The sequence below is a fragment of the Erpetoichthys calabaricus genome, chromosome 12, assembly GCF_900747795.2.
Source record: "Erpetoichthys calabaricus chromosome 12, fErpCal1.3, whole genome shotgun sequence".
Taxonomy (NCBI): Eukaryota; Metazoa; Chordata; class Cladistia; order Polypteriformes; family Polypteridae; genus Erpetoichthys; species Erpetoichthys calabaricus.
The window spans coordinates 56,702,799-56,722,657 of NC_041405.2; positions in this window are offsets into that span (position 1 = coordinate 56,702,799).

The following is a 19,859-nucleotide window of genomic DNA, read 5'->3' on the forward strand; positions in this document are numbered from 1 at the left end:
ATCCTGCCGGACTACGCCAATTTGTTTTCTTAAGAGGCATTAGCTCTCTGGAAATGTGTTCTTTTGAATTGCGGTGTTTTAATTAACCTGAATTTAAATAGACGACACAGCTTGGACTCTGGAACCAATCTCCTTGAGAGGGGCTGGACTCTCTACCACTCTGGAGTTACCCCCGGTGAGAGGCGCCGAGCGGGTGTGGGTATACTTATTGCCCCCCGACTTGGAGCCTGTACATTGGGGTTTACCCCGGTGGACGAGAGGGTAGCCTCCCTTCGCCTTTGGGTGGGGGGACGGGTCCTAACTGTTGTTTGTGCGTATGCACCGAACGGCAGTTCAGAGTACCCACCCTTTTTGGAGTCCCTGGATGGGGTGCTAGAGGGCATACCTTCTGGGGACTCCCTCGTTCTGCTGGGAGACTTCAATGCTCACGTGGGCAATGACAGTGAGACCTGGAAGGGCGTGATTGGGAGGAATGCCCCCCCCCCCGATCTGAACCCGAGCGGTGTTTTGTTATTGGACTTCTGTGCTCGTCACGGATTGTCCATAACGAACACCATGTTCAAGCATAGGGGTGTTCATATGTGCACTTGGCACCAGGACACCCTAGGCCTCAGTTCGATGATCGACTTTGTGGTCGTGTCGTCGGACTTGCGGCCACATGTCTTGGACACTCGGGTGAAGAGAGGGGCGGAGCTGTCAACTGATCACCACCTGGTGGTGAGTTGGCTTCGATGGTGGGGGAGGATGCCGGTCAGGCGTGGTAGGCCCAAACGTGTTGTGAGGGTCTGCTGGGAACGTCTGGCAGAGCCCCCTGTCAGAAGTAGCTTCAACTCCCACCTCCGGCAGAACTTCGACCACATCCCGAGGGAGGTGGGGGACATTGAGTCCGAATGGGCCATGTTCCGTGCCTCTATTGTTGAGGCAGCTGACCGGATCTGTGGCCGTAAGGTGGTCGGTGCCTGTTGTGGCGGCAATCCCCGAACCCGTTGGTGGACACCGGCGGTGAAGGATGCCGTCAAGCTGAAGAAGGAGTCCTACAGGACCCTTTTGTCCTGTGGGACCCTGGAGGCAGCTGATAGGTACCGGCAGGCCAAGCGGAATGCGGCTTTGGTGGTTGCTGAGGCAAAAACTCGGGCGTGGGAGGAGTTTGGGGAGGCCATGGAGAATGACTTTCGGACAGCTTCGAAGAGATTCTGGTCCACCATCCGGTGTCTCAGGAAGGGGAAGCAGTGCAGTGTCAACACTGTATATGGTGGGGATGGTGCGCTGCTGACCTCGACTCGGGACGTTGTGGGTCGGTGGGGGGAGTACTTCGAAGACCTCCTCAATCCCATTAACATGCCTTCCAATGAGGAAGCAGAGCCTGGGGACTCAGAGGTGGGCTCCCCCATCTCTGGGACTGAGGTCACCGAGGTGGTCAAAAAACTCCTTGGTGGCAGGGCCCCGGGGGTGGATGAGATACGCCCGGAGTTCCTCAAGGCTCTGGATGTTGTAGGACTGTCTTGGTTGACACGCCTCTGCAACATCGCATGGACATCAGGGACAGTGCCTCTGGATTTGCAGACCGGGGTGATAGTCCCCCTATTTAAGAAGAGGGATCGGAGTGTGTGTTCCAACTACAGAGGGATCACACTCCTCAGCCTCCCTGGAAAAGTCTATTCAGGGGTCCTGGAGAGGAGGGTCCGTCGGATAGTCGAGCCTCGGATTCAGGAGGAACAGTGTGGTTTTCGTCCTGGTCGCGGAACAGTGGACCAGCTCTATACCCTTAGCAGGGTCCTGGAGGGTGCATGGGAGTTTGCCCCAACCAGTCTACATGTGTTTTGTGGACTTGGAAAAGGCATTCGACCGTGTCCCTCGGGGAATCCTGTGGGGGGGTACTCCGAGAGTATGGGGTACCGGCCCCCCCTGATAAGGGCTGTTCGGTCCCTGTACGATCGGTGCCAGAGCCTGGTCCGCATTGCCGGCAGTAAGTCGAACCCGTTTCCAGTGAGAGTTGGACTCCGCCAGGGCTGCCCTTTGTCACCGATTCTGTTCATAATTTTTATGGACAGAATTTCTAGGCGCAGCCAGGGCGTTGAGGGGGTCCGGTTTGGTGGGCTCAGGATTGGGTCACTGCTTTTTGCAGATGATGTTGTCCTGTTTGCTTCATCAGGCCGTGATCTTCAGCTCTCTCTGGATCGGTTCGCAGCCGAGTGTGAAGCGGCTGGGATGAGAATCAGCACCTCCAAATCCGAGACCATGGTCCTCAGCCGGAAAAGGGTGGAGTGCCCTCTCAGGGTTGGTAGCGAGATCCTGCCCCAAGTGGAGGAGTTCAAGTATCTCGGGGTCTTGTTCACGAGTGAGGGAAGAATGGAGTGTGAGATCGACAGCCAGATCGGTGCGGCATCCGCAGTAATGCGGGCTCTGCATCGGTCTGTCGTGGTGAAAAAGGAGCTGAGCCGCAAGGCGTAGCTCTCAATTTACCAGTCGATCTATGTTCCTACCCTCACCTATGGTCATGAACTATGGGTAGTGACCGAAAGAACGAGATCGCGAATATAAGCGGCTGAAATGAGTTTCCTCCGCAGGGTGTCTGGGCTTTCCCTTAAAGATAGGGTGAGAAGCTCAGTCATCCGGGAGGGGCTCAGAGTAGAGCCGCTGCTCCTCCACATCGAGAGGAGTCAGATGAGGTGGCTCGGGCATCTGATCAGGATGCCTCCTGGACGCCTCCCTGGTGAGGTGTTCCGGGCACGTCTAACCGGGAGGAGGCCCCGGGGAAGACCCACGACACGTTGGAGGGACTATGTCTCTCGACTGGCCTGGGAACGCCTTGGGATTCTCCCGGAAGAGCTAGAAGAAGTGGCCGGGGAGAGGGAAGTCTGGGCATCTCTGCTCAAGCTGCTGCCCCCGCGACCCGACCTCGGATAAGCGGGAGACAATGGATGGATGGATGGATGGATGGATGGATGAATTTAAATAATTATAAATAAAAAAGGTATTATCCCACCCCTCATGCAATATGATGGTTACAAGATTACACGAGAAGCATAAAGGATAATCTAGCTCTTTATTGATGGGTTCAGGCGGTATTACAAACGAGAAGCTTATGACAGACATATCAAGCATGTGGGTATCTTGATCTACTCAGTCTTGCCATCTTTCGTTTGCCACGCTGAAAGGATTTTAACCGGACGGAAGACATAATCTTCCTCCCGGCCTCAGACAGAAGACATAATCTTCCGCCCGTCAGCTTCAAAGTGTTGGCCATAGTTCCATCCTTATATTTGGGTTGCTCCATGTGCAGGCTTCTTCTCTTGGATCCAAACAAGTACAGGAAAGGACTTAAACCCCACCTTCAGAAATACAGGAATAGCACAATGCCTACATACAGTTCTCATTCTCCCAACAAGGAAAGTGTGCTGACAGAGGACAGAAGTATACTAGTCTGTCTTTAGGCTGACTATTCAATTCTCCAGTTGTCTTTTGGCTCTGTAGTCCTGTGCTTGGCTCGGCCATTCTAAATGAAGATGCGGTGCCCCTGTGTACCATACTTGGTCTGCCTGTATGAATGAGTCCATAACAGTGGGCACAGAGAACAGTAACATTAAAAATAACAAAACATAGTATAACAGTCTGGTAATTGAAAGGAACTACTCTGGGCATCTCTCTCCTAGGAGGTTTCATTTTGCTGATGTACTCGCATCGTTTGAGCATTAGCGGCCAAGCGAGTGACTCTTTCTTCAGAGGTTTTGTTTTGCCAACATGCTGGCCTCGCTTGTGCATCCTTGGAGGTGGAGCCCTTACCCCGAATCCACCTCTAGCTTCCGGGACGGACAGACACACACACACTTCCACGCGTAGATGTTTATATATAAGATGATGATATAGAATTAGTTAAATTCACTGTTAAATCCATGAGAGAATGATAAGGTGAGCTTTATAGATTTTTCAACATTTAAACCATAAAGAGAAAACAAACTGGATTAAATAGTTTCCTTGAAACCTTAGTTCTTTCTAGAACTTTTTCTAACTTGCTGTCTAAGCTGTTAGAACTCTACAAACAAGCTCACTCTGCGTGGTGATTGACCTAAAAGCACATCTTCTTATTACAGACTTACTTTGTCTGGACTGCAATGGATATTTTACATACAGACAAATCATTACTTTGGTGAAATATTTCATGAATAACAGTTGATCTCTAATGCATGACAAAAACTTTCTGTGTGATTATAAGGTTTGTATTACTACAACAGGATTTATAATATATCTTCTAGTGTAATTTTTCATTTTAGAGACTACATTTTGCCATACAAGTCATATTTTTTAAAGTCCAAGTGGAAAAGTTTGCTTTACTTAAAAAAAACAAAAAGACTCAATCAGGAAATTAAAAAAGAATGTATGCTTCCTTTTACACTTTGTATTTCCTTCTATTCATAGTATTAATATCTCTATGCACAAAATTATGGAAACATCCTTCAAGATAACTCCCGTTATCCCATAAACATTATTTCTAAAAACGTATAAATATTTTAATGCAAACCGTTGCTTTTGTGGAAGATATCGAACAACTGGAACACAGACATTGTAGCTTACATGGGTGTAGCTCTTATGTTGACAAAATACATGCTAACCTTATACAGAGTTCTGAAAATATTATCTTTAGCAACATGTCATTCATAGTCTGTAAACGGTAAACCGTTATTTTCTTACATTCTTAAGTGAAAATTAATTATATACCATTGTCCTCCGAGGAATAATAATAATTAAAAAAACACTAACAGTAACAACTATAAATCGGAGGCATACATATATTTCAAAAGCTCTTGGCTTTTGTCTCCATTACATACTCAAATCAGACTTTGGCTATCCTACAAAATAAGCATTCAGCAACAAAGATATAAATTGAGTTTGCATTCAACGTTTAATTTTAAACACAAATTGTATACAAGAAAGTAAAATTAAAACAGCTTAAAATTTTGCAACTGCATACATCTTTCTCAAAGTGACTTCCATCAAGAAGCTGCAGTGAAAAACTGTGGTGACATATGCCCTGTGACTCTGCAGTTGGATATTACTGATGGGAGCAGAAACATTGAGAAAGAGCAGCAGTGTGAATGATGGATGACACACCTAGCAATAACAGAAAATAAACACCTTTCTTTCTTTCCTTAATCCATTCTACAAATATACTTGGGCAACACTGGGTACTTCTGCTAGTACATACAGTATACTGTATGTATTGCTTAAACTATAAGCATTGGTGAACTGCTTGCATTTCACTGTTTAATTTTCATTATTATCCCAGTTGACTAGAAGCTTTAAATAATTGGGGTAATTTTCCAGAGCATTATTTTGCAGTGTTCAAATACTTCATTTCTGTTCTCATAATTATTTTAAATTTCTAACATTTTCTTTCCGTCTGTGAAGCACAATTATATCTTCAGCTATAAAAGCTATTTATCCACCAGGACAATCTCTTTTTTAATTCCATTATTGTTAAGTAACACTCTTTCTATTGTACCCTAAGTTCTTGTCAATAAGCCGCGGCTTATCTAAGGAAAAAAGTTGTGAAAATGAAAAAATAGAATATCGGCTTATACATAAGTCCGGCTTATACATCCATCGCGGGGGTTGCGTTCCAGAGCCACCCGCGAAATAAGAATATCCGCGAAGTAGAAACCATATGTTTATATGGTTATTTTTATATTGTCAAGCTTGGGTCACAGATTTGCGCAGAAACACAGGAGGTTGTAGAGAGACAGGAACGTTATTCAAACACTGCAAACAAACATTTGTCTCTTTTTCAAAAGTTTAAACTGTGCTCCATGACAAGACAGAGATGACAGTTCTGTCTCACAATTAAAAGAATGCAAACATATCTTCCTTTCAAAGGAGTGCAAAGCAAGCAGTCAAAAAAAAAATCAATAGGGTTTTTTGGCTTTTAAGTATGCGAAGCACCGCCGGTACAAAGCTGTTGAAGGCGGCAGCTCACACCCCCTCTGTCAGGAGCAGGAAGAGAGAGAGATAGAGATAGCGAGAGACAGATAAAAAAAATCAATACGTGCCCTTTGAGCTTTTAAGTATGCGAAGCTCCGTGCAGCATTTCTTTCAGGAAGCAGCTGCACACAGCCCCCCTGCTCACACCCCCCTACGTCAGCGCAAGAGAGAGAGAGAGAGAGAAAGTAAGCTGGATAGCTTCTCAGCCATCTGCCAATAGCGTCCCTTGTATGAAATCAACTGGGCAAACCAACTGAGGAAGCATGTACCAGAAATTAAAAGACCCATTGTCCGCAGAAATCCGCGATATATATTTAAATATGCTTACATATAAAATCACAATTTAAATGACCGCTACGCGCTCGTGTTGACTCGGCGACGCCCAGAGCAGAAAGAACGCGCTCCGGCCGCTCCAACCGCGCCATGCGGGGAGTGAGAGAGACGGCAATATCTCACACTCTCTCCCCCCTTAAAGAAATTAAATGGGCGCGAGTGAGACCACTGACCTCCCTCCCTTCTATTAGTTATAGGTTATAGTACGTTCGGCTTATCCATGAGTCCGGCTTATCTATGATACGATTTTATTTTAAAAATTCGTATGATTTTTGGTCTCCGGCTAATACATGAGTCCGGCTTATAGACAAGAACTTAGGGTACTTAAATGTTGCATTTTATGATGTATCATTTTACATATCCTTGAGCTATTTCATTATTTACCATCCTTATCTATAACCTTTCTATCTCTTTAAAATATTTTTTATTTGCTTGAACTTTCTTTGCTTTCCAATAAAAATGATACCTTCCACAGGTTGTACTGTGATTCTCTCCAACATTGGAATATTTTAGTATCTGCTTTTCACATTCCCAACAATATACACCATCACAAACAGATCATCTGTTTTTAACCTTACATATTCCTGCCATGTGCATCCAAACCTTTGACATGTGAAATATCTACCAGACTGGTGTACATACAGAATATTCTAACTGTGTACCCTTAGAAGACGGTACAATAGATTTTTATTTTTCCTTCTCTTTTATAACAATACAAGTACAGTGCACAATTCTTTGATTTCTAAGTGCTATATTTTCTATTATATATTTTCATATATTGCTGTGGCAGAAATTACTCAGTTTGACAGGCCTTTTTAAGGTATGTGTAGTTAAATCAGTGTTTTTTCTTGACTAGAAAACGTTTGTGTTCTTTCTTCCAACCATCTTCCTAAACCACTGAACCATTGCAGAGTGATGGGGCAGCAGAAACTTAACTCAGCAAGCATTATGTGCAAGGCAGGAACAATCTTTGGAAAGGGAGCCAGCATAGTGCAGGGCAAAGACCCTTCAGACACATCAGGGCCAGTTTAACAATTCAGGTTGACATTCCTCATCCAATTTCTTTGACTGTCTTATAAATAACCACATAATCTTTTCTCACACTCTTCCTCACTAGAATTCTTAAGCCTCCATCTGTTTTTTATTTGTTACTAATGTTCCCAACACCCGTTACCTCCATCTTACTAAATACAATCTTATCCTGACATCAGATCAGAGCTGACCAAAACAACCTCACATTTTATTATTCTTCCTCTAAGCTGCAAAATCTCCTTCACACTAAATTCTCACCATCCTTCTTAGATCCTAGGTTATGCAGACCACCTTCTCTTGTGGATGCAGAGCAATGACTTCATAAGTTACATATCATGTGACTAGCAACAGAGTCATATAGTGTAAGTGCCAACAAGGTCTAGTTGACATCCTGTCCAGGCAAATGTGATACCTTTACCTGGACAGGAGGTCAAGATATGGGATTAGAGGGGGAAAGCTCCTAAAATTGGACATTTGTACCTCCCATCCATGAGAGAGCAACATCCCAGGTAGACATGTGGAACCCAGCAGGGCATTATGGGACTTGTAGTATAGAGAGTCGCTAGGGGTTTCTGCAGGGATACAAGATCCCTACTCTTTGGAACTTCTGCCGGACCTGGAAGTGCTTCCTTCAGGCTACTCCCTGGCACCGAAAGTACTCTCGGGTCCAACATAAAAAGAAGCCATCTGACTTCCGGCAGTGAGTCAGAGCTGGGAGGAAGGTGGATGGATGGAGAGAAGATGGAAGGACAAGGAAAGAAAGAAGAAAACTATGGTGTTTATTGGTGATTGTGTGACCAAGAAGCCTGTTGTGAGGTATCTTATAATAAACACCTTTGTTGTTGAACCTGTGACTGTCTGTGTGGTAGTTGTTTCCAGAATTTTGGGCTCAGGGTTGCCCCCTATCAGTCACACTAGAAACAATACAGCAGTGCCCATGCACACAAGCACACACTGTGGCACCGAGCACAAGAAGAACTGATCTCACAAATAAATCATTAAAATAAATCACTGAAAATCAAACAGTATGACACAATTTTAAAGCTTTCTTTTACACTTTCCCTAATAATCACAGTATTAATTGGCAGACATAGTGTTAAGTCAAGTACATATTTGTATTAAACTTTACAATATTATCATGCTCCTAGGTGTGCTACCTGTCTAATATGGTTTGAAATCTAAATAATCATCATAGACTTCAGCGTTAATGTTTGAAGTGCACCATCTATTGGATTGTATATTAAAATGCATACAGTAAGAAAGCACATTGCATTTGTCATTCCAACAGATGGCACATCACAAACACTTGTAGTAGTAAAATTTATTACAACAAATGTTTGACAGAAACAAAACAACCCAACGAACACACAGATACACAGACACTTATCCTTTTATTAAGGTGGATTAAATAACCAAAAGATTATGTGAAACTCTAACAAATGTTTTAAAAAATCATTTTTTTAATTTTGAAGAATCATTCAATTATGCATAAGATTATCAGATGGCATTGTGTTTGGTGCAATGTTTATTCAGTTTATCAGGCAATCTTAAAGTAAAAACATACAAATTCTAGGTGAAAAAGGTTTTCATTTGGTTGCTACTACAATAATTAAACAGTTTTATCAAAATGGAATTATGCTTTATAAAAGACTGCATGTCCTTCTGGTAAGTGGATTTCTCAATGCCTTTATTTCTTGAAGTCAGGAATTTAATTTTCTACAGAAAAGACTGCAGGTGCAATTGTTTAATACTTACTTAATATTGAGAAACACCTCTCTGTTTCAGTAGTGGTCAATGAAGAAATGAAAAAGAGCAACTAAGCTCTGCAAGTGTGAAATCTCTCATTGTAACAGATTGGAGAAGTAGTTTGTAGTTTGGTATTGTCCCGTTTAGGATAACTTGCAATTATGGTGTTCAATGCTACATCAGTGTAGCACTCTATGTAAGCACTAAACTAAAGCACTCAGTGTTATGCTAAAGATGGAAGGCCATGAATGTTAGGAGCAGTAGGACCAGAAGAAGAGACTTTACAATAAGGTATCAGTAAAATAGCAGTAATACGTTTGTCTAAGCCAAATTGTCAAGTGAGAGTTATTGTCAGAAAAAAACAGAAAAAAAGAACATAAACCAAGAAGACTTATAACAAGAATTTACATTAGCAGAAAGGTCTTTCTGTCCACAAACTCAGAAGAGGAAAGGTTTTCACAACGTTCTAACCCATTGCATTGAGACCACTCCTCCAGCAACTGGGGAATGTACAGCAACCTATATTTAAATTTTAAATTTGACAAACAGAAAAATGTGTGGTAAAGAGTAGTTTTTTCTACCTCAGGGTGATCAATAAAGCCATGCCGTTTTTATCATTCTATGACCTACAAATGCTTATTTTATTCATGCTTTTCTTATGTCTCGTTTGGATTATTGTAATGTCCTGTATGTTGGGATATCCCGTATGACACTGTCTCATCTGCAAATGGTGCAGAAGAGTTTTGACCAGCAGCAAAAAAAACCAGATCACTCCAGTTTTGGCCTCTCTTTGTTGGCTCCCTGTTAGTTTACAGGGTGAATTTTAAGATTTTAGTGTTTGTTTTTAAAGCCGTACATGGGTCAGCTCCACTGTACTTAGCTGATCTTATTGTTCCACATTTGTCAGCCAGGCAGCTGAGGTCTTCAGATCAGCTATTGCTTACTGTCCCACGTACACGGTTGAAGCTGAGGGGTGATTGTGCTTTAGAGGTGGCTGGTCCTAAATTGTGGAATGGTTTGCCCCTCAAAATAAGGTCGGCTCCCACACTTCACAGTTTTAAGTTTTTGCTAAAAAAGCACTTTTAGTCACTTGCTTATTAGCTTATGAGTTGTTAAATCTTTCTATTTATATTGTTTCTACTGTGTTCATCTTATGTATACACTGCTATTTATGTTTGTGTGTTGGTATAATATATGTGTGCTCATGTATTATAATGGTTTCTTTTTGTCTTTCTTTTTAATAATTCTTTATTTGGCTTTTATTTCATACTGTTAAATTTTATTCTATGTAAAGCACTTTGGTCAACTTCTAGTTGTTTTAAATGTGCTATATAAATAAATAAAACCTAAACCTATACCAAAAGAATAATTTTAGTAAATTTAAATATTTAATATATTTCAAAACTGATGTCATTTTAATTTATTATCCTTGAAAACCCATATAGGAGCAAAACATCCATGAAAAACAAAATAGAAAACTTCCCAAAAATTAATAATAAATAGTCACATAATACCCTTCGCTAATATGACATTTAGAAGGCATTTTGTAAAGTCGAAGCAATGTAAATGTATTGAAACCACAATGGCCATGTTTTATCTTTTTTGTATTCCAGGTAGGGCTGGGTAATATATCGAGATTTAAAAATATACAGAGATATAAATAGAGTGGGATATGGATTGAGGTGGTGTTATTTATATCAAGTTTAAATAAAGTTTTGTTTTAATCTTGTGGAAAGCCTTTTTTCTTAACCCTCACTGCCTGCTCCAGGCTTCACTACTGTGCTCTGCTAGTAACCCTGTCCCCACTTGCACAGCCGCAAATGACTGTCTCGCAATATGGGGGGACATGACACACAAGTAACGACTAAAGATGACTCAGTATGTAAAAGGGAGAACAATGGATCAGTCATTTGAAGGTGGTTTGGATTTCACAGGTCAGATGAGCAGCAGAATCACATAATTCTGCACAGAAGGCTGAAAGGAGGTAGTGTCAAAAAGTGGGAGCACTACCAATCTGTTTCAACACTTAACCCTCATACTACCGACTGGGATCTTTGGGGTCCCCAGAGGTATATTTTTTGTCATATCTCACAGGTGTTTTTTTATCATTCCAATTTTTTATGACTTTGTCAAGCAGTTTGTTCCTAATAATGTCACATCATTGTTTTCTATTTCTGCTTTGATTATTGCTTTTTAAAAATACAAATGTCAAAAGTGCCCAAAAGCCCCAGTCAAAAGTACCCAATCTTGCCTACCTATGCAATTTTAAGAAATATAACTATTTATTCAGTCACTGTTTCTGATTGGTCCTAAGTTAGAGTGACACACATTATCAAGGGGTGTAGGGACACTCTGTTACTCATTTAGAAGGAGACAGACACAACAGCAGCTAGAGATTTCCACAGCTCCTCTGTTGACAACTTGAGATACTGACAGGGATGTCAACAGTTCACATTTTTGCTTTTATGGGCCAATTACCCTTCTGTCATGTGTTCCAGCAAAAAGGAAAAGCAGTACTGGTGCTGTCCTCAATGCACCCTAACACCAAGGTTGAAGGTGAAAAGCAAAAACCAGAGATCATACTACACTATAATGCAACCAAAAGTGGCATGGATAATCTGGATCATTTGGCCAAAATGTTCACATGCAGTAGAAAAATAAACAGATGGCCAATGGCACTATTTATGAACATAGTGGATGTTGCAGCCATCGCTGCCTTCATCGTCTGGGTGGAGAACTTCCTAGACTGGAAGTCATCAGAACATGGCAGACATCACCGAATCTTCCTGAGGCAACTGGGGCATGCCTTGGTCATGTCACATATGAAAAGGAGAGCTGAAACTCCTACATTGCAAGACCCAATCAAGACAATATTGACCCTTATGGGAGTGAGTAAAACTCCTCCTGCAGATGTGACTGTCCAACGCTTGGATGGAAAATCTATTCAGAAATGGTGTCACCTTTGCTCCCAAGACACAGACAGAAAGGAAGCAACTGTTTGTTCCTCCTGTCAGATGCCAGCATGCACTGAGCATAGCATGAAACAAATTGTGTGCTATGACTGTCTGTAGTGTGTTTAGTTTTAATTTTTTTATTTACTTTGCACTGAAAGACAAAAAACTAAAGAGTTTAGTTTTAAAAGATTAAAGAGAAGAATGTGTAAATAAAAACTGTTGATGTTTGAATGTCTGTGTGATTATTTCAATTATTTTATATACAAATTATGCAAATTAATTGTAAATTTGCTAAAATAATAATAATAATAGTCTTTTTTTCTCTAGATGACATTATTTAAATAACTAAGAATACTTTGATAAGAAATAAGTTTTGCTGTTATTATTATTTTGCCATAATGATTGCTTCTTATATTAAATTATCCTTGGGGTCCCCAGGGACCCCAGTCGGCAGTTCATGTATGTAAAATATGTCGGTAGGATGAATGTTAAAACAACAGCACAAAATACAGTATGAAGAGGCTGTTAAACTCTGTTCTACTACTGCAATTAAAAAGCATTCACCACCCGAAATGCCTAAAGCAATTCAGACAACATTGCAAGCTTCATTTACCCACACCTTGCCTTATGAAAAAAAAAGTGCAAAGTGGCACGGTATCACTGAGGCAGTTGCTTACTGTATAGCAAAAGATATGCTTCCCGTCTCAACACTGGAAAATGATAGTTTTAAAAGACTGATCAAGCCTCCTGACCCATGATATGAATTGCCCTGTCGCTACTACTTTGCAAGAGAAGCGCTGCCTAACATGTACATTCAATTCAGAAATACCCTTACCGACATGAACGCTAAAATAAAACATTTTTCGTTGACAACTGATATGTGATCAAGCCACACATGCAAGCCATATTTAAGTGTGACTATTCATTTAATTGAAGAATGGGAGATTAAACATGTGGGTCTGCAAACAAGCTGTTTCGCTGAAAACCACACTGGGGAGCACGCAGCCGAAACTCTGCAAGATACCCTTGTAAACTGGGAGCTAACAATGGGAGCAACGTTATCAAATCGGTGCAATCACTGAGGTGACAAAGGATGCAGTGCTTTGGGCAATTGGTAAATGCACAATTAAAAAAAAATGTTAATTGCTTAAGTGTTATATTTATCAAAGCCAGAATTAACCAGTAAAAGTGAGTTTTAAACAGCTTGCCTTTGACAGTGAGCTATGTCAGTTAAACACATAACCTATTTCATGAAGTGAAGTTTAAATTAGCTACAGCATAAACTGTAAAATGCCCTTAGCCTAGACTTTCTTTTCAAAAATAAAATGTGTTTTACAGATTTATTTATTAGAAAAACAAATGCAAGTTAAAAGTGTAACAGATTTAAATGCATGTCTAATGTGCAGCCATGTGTTAATCAGATTTCATTAGGCCTAAGTGAACTTCCTTTTCATATAAATCTAAAATATTAAAAAGTAAAAGCATGTTTTATTATAGAACAGTGACCTGGACACTTTCTTCAATAAATAGGAATTGTTGGCAGAGGAGTAGGGAGCTGGCTGAATTTCATTTGTAGTATCATATGTACGAGGGCAATCCCAAAAGTAAGGTCTCCAAAGCGGTGGGGACATAGAGAAACTGTTCGTACGGCTGTTGGCCACACTGTTGTGATTGGTGCTTCCTCCACTCCCAAACAAGCATGTGCAGCTTCGCTAGGATGCTCAGTCTTGGCTTGGCAGCCCTTGAAAATGGAGCTCCCGTTGAACACTACCGCCAAGTGCGAAGTTCACGCAGTTATTCGATTTTTGAAAATAAATAGTCATTAAACCGGTTGAAATTCATTGCCAATTGATGGAATTGTATGGACAGTCGTGCATGGATGTCAAAAATGTTCGCAAGTGGTGTAGAGAGTTTACAGCCGGTCGTACTGAAATTCACGACGAACAAAGGAGCGGGAGACCATTAATTTCCGACAAGACAGTCGCAAAGGTTGAGGAAACCATGCGTAAAGATCGGCGGATCACTCTGGATGCTCTCTGCACCCAGTGACTACCACCTGTTCTCTAAGTTGAAAGAACATTTGTCCAGAAGGCAATTCTGCTCCGACGAAGAGGTGAAAGATGAGGTTCAACGCTTCCTAAAGGACATGGCGGCGAGCTGGTATGACATGGGCATTCTAAAACTACCACAGCGTCTACAAAAATGCATCGACCGAAATGGCGATTATGTAGAAAAATAAATAATTCTTTAAACTTTAAAATGATGTAAACATTATAGAAAATAAACGGTTGTTTGTAGTTCTAAAAAAATAGGAGACCTTACTTTTGGGATTGCCCTCGTAGTATCTGATCCTGAAGGGAGATATGTGATCATCATGGGTAATTTATTTAACTGTAAATTGATTCTGATAAATATCTATGCACCCAATGTGGATGATAGGGAAATCATCCAAAACGTATTTGCATCCATTCCCAATGCGAACACTCAAAAATTATAATGGCAGGGGACTTGAATTGTGTTTTAAATCCAGACCTAAATATGTCTCCTGCCATTGGAGCGGTGACATCTACCACTGCAAAGACAATTACAAAGTTTGTAACTGATCACAACTAATCAGACTCCTGAAGATTTCTAAACCCAAACTCAAGAGCATATTCCTTCTACTCACCAGTGCATCACTGCTACTCAAGAATTGATTATTTCTTTGTAGATATCAATGTCTTGCTTATGATTAAATCTTGTAAGTATGACGCTATTGTTATCTCCGACCACGGTTCTTTGATCATGGAGCTTAAATCACTATGCCCCACATACTCATCTTGCAGCTGGCTACTTAACCCACTTTTATTAGCAGACGGGAATTGAACATAATTTATATCCAAGCAAATCAAATTTTTTTTTTTTAGAGACAAATACAGTACTGTGCAAAAGTTTTAGGCAGGTGTGAAAAAATGCTGTAAACAAAGAATGCTTTCAAAAATGGAAGTGTTAATCATTTATTTTCATCAATCAACAAAATGCAGTGAATGAACAAAAGAGAAATCTAAATCAAATCAATATTTGGTGTGACCACCCTTTGCCTTCAATACAGCATCAATTTTTCTAGGTACACTTGCACACAGTTTTTGAAGGAACTCGGCTGGTAGGTTGTTCCAAACATCTTGGAGAACTAACCACAGATCTTCTGTCAACGTAGGCTTCCTCACATCCTTCTGTCTCTTCATGTAATCCCAGACACACTCGATGATGTTGAGATCAGGGCTCTGTGTGGGCCATACCATCACTTCCAGGACTTCTTGTTCTTCTTTACGCTGAAGATAGTTCTTAATGACTTTGGCTGTATGTTTGGGGTCGTTGTCCTGCTGCAGAATAAATTTGGGGCCAATCATACGCCTCCCTGATGGTATTGCATGATGGATAAGTATCTGCCTGTATTTCTCAGCGTTGAGAACACCATTAATCCTGACCAAATCTCCAACTCCATTTGCAGAAATGCAGCCTCAAATGTTCAAGGAACCTCCACCATGATTCACTGTTGCCTGCAGACACTCATTATTGTACCGCTCTCCAGCCCTTCAACGAACAAACTGCCTTCTGCTACAGCCAAATATTTCAAATTTTGACTCATCAGTCCAGAGCACCTGCTGCCATTTTTCTGCACCCCAGTTCCTATGTTTTCGTGCACTTCTGGCCAGACTTCTCCGGACAGTAGATGGGTGTACCTGGGTCCCACTGGTTTCTGACAGTTCTGAGCTGATGGCACTGCTGGACATCTTCCGATTTCGAAGGGTAATAAGCTTGATGTGTCTTTCATCTGCTGCACTAAGTTTCCTTGGCCGACTACTGCGTCTACAATCCTAAACGTTGCCCGTTTCTTTGTGCTTCTTCAAAAGAGCTTGAACAGCACATCTTGAAACCCCAGTCTGCTTTGAAATCTTTGTCTGGGAGAGACCTTGCTGATGCAGTATAACTACCTTGTGTCTTGTTGCTGTGCTCAATCTTGCCATGACATGAAACTGTCTTCCACAACCTCACCTTGGTAGCAGAGTTTGGCTGTTCCTCACCCAGTTTTAAGCCTCCTACACAGCTGTTTCTGTTTCAGTTAATGACTGTGTTTCAACCTACGTGTGACATTGATGATCATTAGTACCTATTTGGTATAATTGGTTGATAATACATCTGACTAGAATCGTACAAAATCCCTGACTTTGTGCAAGTGTACCTATAAGAATTGAAGCTGGTTTGAAGGCAAAAGGTAGTAACACCAAATATTGATTTGATTTAGATTTTTCTTTTGTTCGCTCACTTTGCATTTTGTAAATTGATAACAATAAACAATCATTATTTATATTTCTGAAAGCATTCTTTGTTTACAGCATTTTTTCACACTCGCCTAAAACTTCTGCATAGTACTGTACATCCTCAGAGGTTTCTGCAGGAATACTCTGGGTAACCCTGAAAGCTTTCTTAAGAGGACAGATTATCTCCTATCTTTCCCACAAAAGTAAATTGGAAACCAAGAAAGTATCAGAGCTAATTAGTGAAATTACTAGAATAGATCAAGAACATGACAGGTGTCCAAATGAGGCACTTCATAGGAAAAGACAGGCTCTGCATTCAGAACTCAACCCTCTTGACAACTAAAGAAACAGAACAACTCATTTTTAAATCAAGACATCATTACTATGAACATGGAGAGAAAGCTAATAAGATCTTAGCTCAACAAATCCCCAAGCAGGAAGTTCGCAATGCAATCCCAGCAATCACAAACAAAGATGGAGACAAAATCATTGACCATAAAAATATAATGAACATTTAGAAACTACTATAATTCCTTATATTATACTGAGTTTAAAGAAGACAAGACTCAATCTAATGCATTTCTGGATGCATTACAGATACCACAAATAGATACTCTCAGTGCAGAGGAAATGGATGAACCTCCGGCACTATCAAAATTACTAGATGCTATAAACTCACTGCAGAGCGGATGGCTATCCTGCCAAATTTTATAAAAAATTTTCTATTAAGCTAGCTCCCCTTTTATTAGCAACATTTACAGAAGCTAGAGACAATAAAATTCTACCTCAAATTTTTCGCCAAGCATTAATTACCTCTTTCCTAAGCAAAATAAGGACTTATTACAATGTGCATCATACAGACCAATTTCACTTCAGAATAATGATGTCAAGATACTCTCCAAAGTCCTAGCTAGAAGGATTGAGAGAGTGCTTCCTTCAGTAATATCAGATGAACCAAACTGGATTTATTAAAGGCAAACACCCAGCTTCCAATCTTCAGTGCCTGTTAAATGTAATATATTCACCCACAAAGTTCAACATCCCAGAGATATTATTATCATTGGATGCGGAAAAAGCATTTGACATGGTTGAATGGAACTACCTTTTTGTTACATTGGAGAAATGTAGGTTTGGCCCAAACATTTGCGCATGGATCAAACTACTGTATACCAGTCCAGAAGCTTCAGTTGGTATTAACAACATTAATTCAGACTACTTCAAACTAGAATATGGTACTAAACAAGGATGCCTCTTGTCACCACTACTTTTTGCAACCACCATTGAGCCACGGGCAGTTCACTGTTGAAATGCTTATGAGATAAAGGGTATTATCAGAGAAGGACTTGAACAGAAAATTTCTGTATATGCAGATGATATGGTACTGTACAATATATATCAGTTGTACAAAAAACAGCACTAACAGAATTTCAAAACGATTTCTGATCTCAGAATTAATTTGAATAAAAGTGTGCTCTCTCCAGTGAATTCTCAAGCACACAATATTAGATTGGACACCTTCTCTTTTATCATCGCAGATCAGTGTAAATACCTATGGGTAAACATCACAAGTAAACATAAAACTCTTTAACAACATAGTTTTGCCGTCTGTATCGAAAAAATTAAGCAAGACTTGCATAGATGGTCTACCCTTCATCTCACTTTAGCTGGAAGAGTTAACATTGTCAAGATGAATATCCTTCCTAAGCTTCTTTTTCTATTTCAAAACATTCCAATATACATCAATAAATCATTTTTTAAGAAATTAGATTCAACAATAACCTCATTTATTTGGAATTCAAAACAACCACATATCCAAAGGGTGACCCTACAAAGACCTAAGGCAGAAGGTGGCATGGCACTACCTAATTTTCAATTTTATTACTGGGTAGCAAGTATACAAGCGATAAAAACCTGAACAATAGAAATAAAATCGTGCAGTACTTCTTTGTATTCCTCCTTTGTATCACAATAAGTATAAGTCATCACCAATATACTAACAATCCAATTGTGTTTCACTCACTCAGAATATGGAAACAATGTAGGAAGAGAACCACCTTTTTCCAACCTCTCAAACGTACATAGTTTTTAATGACTGGAAAACATTCGGGATTACATCACTTAGAGATCTGGGGGGTATTTTTCATACGTGGATTACTCATTTAGCCGGATGTACTGTAATTGTTGACGATTTGGCATGATCCTGGATCTGTCGGTTTTTCGAAACTCCTGCTGGATGTGTTGTCACAGCAACACATCCAAATCTTCAAACCTGCTCGGAGCAGGTTTGTTCGATGTAAACAAGGATTAGCTCAAACACTTAATCAGTGTCCATGCATGGAATTCATTCAGTCATGGCTTCACCATTCATGAATGAGCGACCAACTGATATTGGTGTGCAAATTATAAGAAGAGAATTTCATATAGAGAGGGGTTTGCGCGATCGGCAAGACCCTTTATTGCTCCCGAAAAATTCATTTCGAAAGATACCGCTTTAGCTGAGGGGAAATATTGTACCTCAACGATTTATTAGCTCCTTATATTCAAAGTCAAACTAGGCGAAGTCGGGCTCTCACAACCACACAGACAGTATGCATTGCTTTGAGGTTTTTTGCAAGCGGCACTTTTTTTATATACTGTACGTGATGCGGAAAATTTATCTGAAAGTGCAGTTTGCCCGGCAATTCGTAAAGTCTGTTTGGCTCTGAAATATTTCCTTCGGGTTTTCATAGTGCTTCCTGGACACCTGCGTGTGCAGACAATAAAAGAGGTGTTTCATGCCATTGCAGGTAGGCAACACACAGGCAAAAACACCCACAGTTCCATGAAGAATCTCACAATCAGTCTAACATTCTCATTACCCAGGATTTCCAAATGTGATTGGGGCACTGGATTGTACGCAGATCCGAGTAATCAGACACAGTGTCTTCATCAAATATTTGACCTTCGTCAATATCTTGTTGGTCATACACAGGTTCTAGGGATATGACATTCCCTGCAACTGACCCAACAAAAAAAAAAAAAGAGCGCTATATGGAACATACCTATGGCACACATCGACGACAAATATATGCAATGACCATCCTTTACCTGAAATGAAGTGACCACTGCATCCTGCCACTGGTTTTGAGGAGGAGCTTCCCCCTTGGAATGCCCTCAGAAACAGGGCGATGGGCATTTTGCTGGCGAGCCAACTCTTCTGCAGGGGTTTGTTATGGATTATGTGGACCTCCACCTGTTTTTTGCTTGTCTGCCTTCTTATTAGCTTTAGAATTAATGTTTTTTATATTATATATGACTAGCCAACCCGCGGCATAGCATACGCCGCATAATTATGTATTGATGGGTGAACACTTCCTGAAAGACACAGTTGTCCAAATGGGGTTGGTTTTGAGGATACGACTGTAGGTGAATGAAAAGATGTAACTCTGGAGAGGGCAACATACAATACAGCGTTTTACACGCTGCATACAGCAATTCACATCGAAGTATAGACACTGCTAAGACCATGGAATACCCC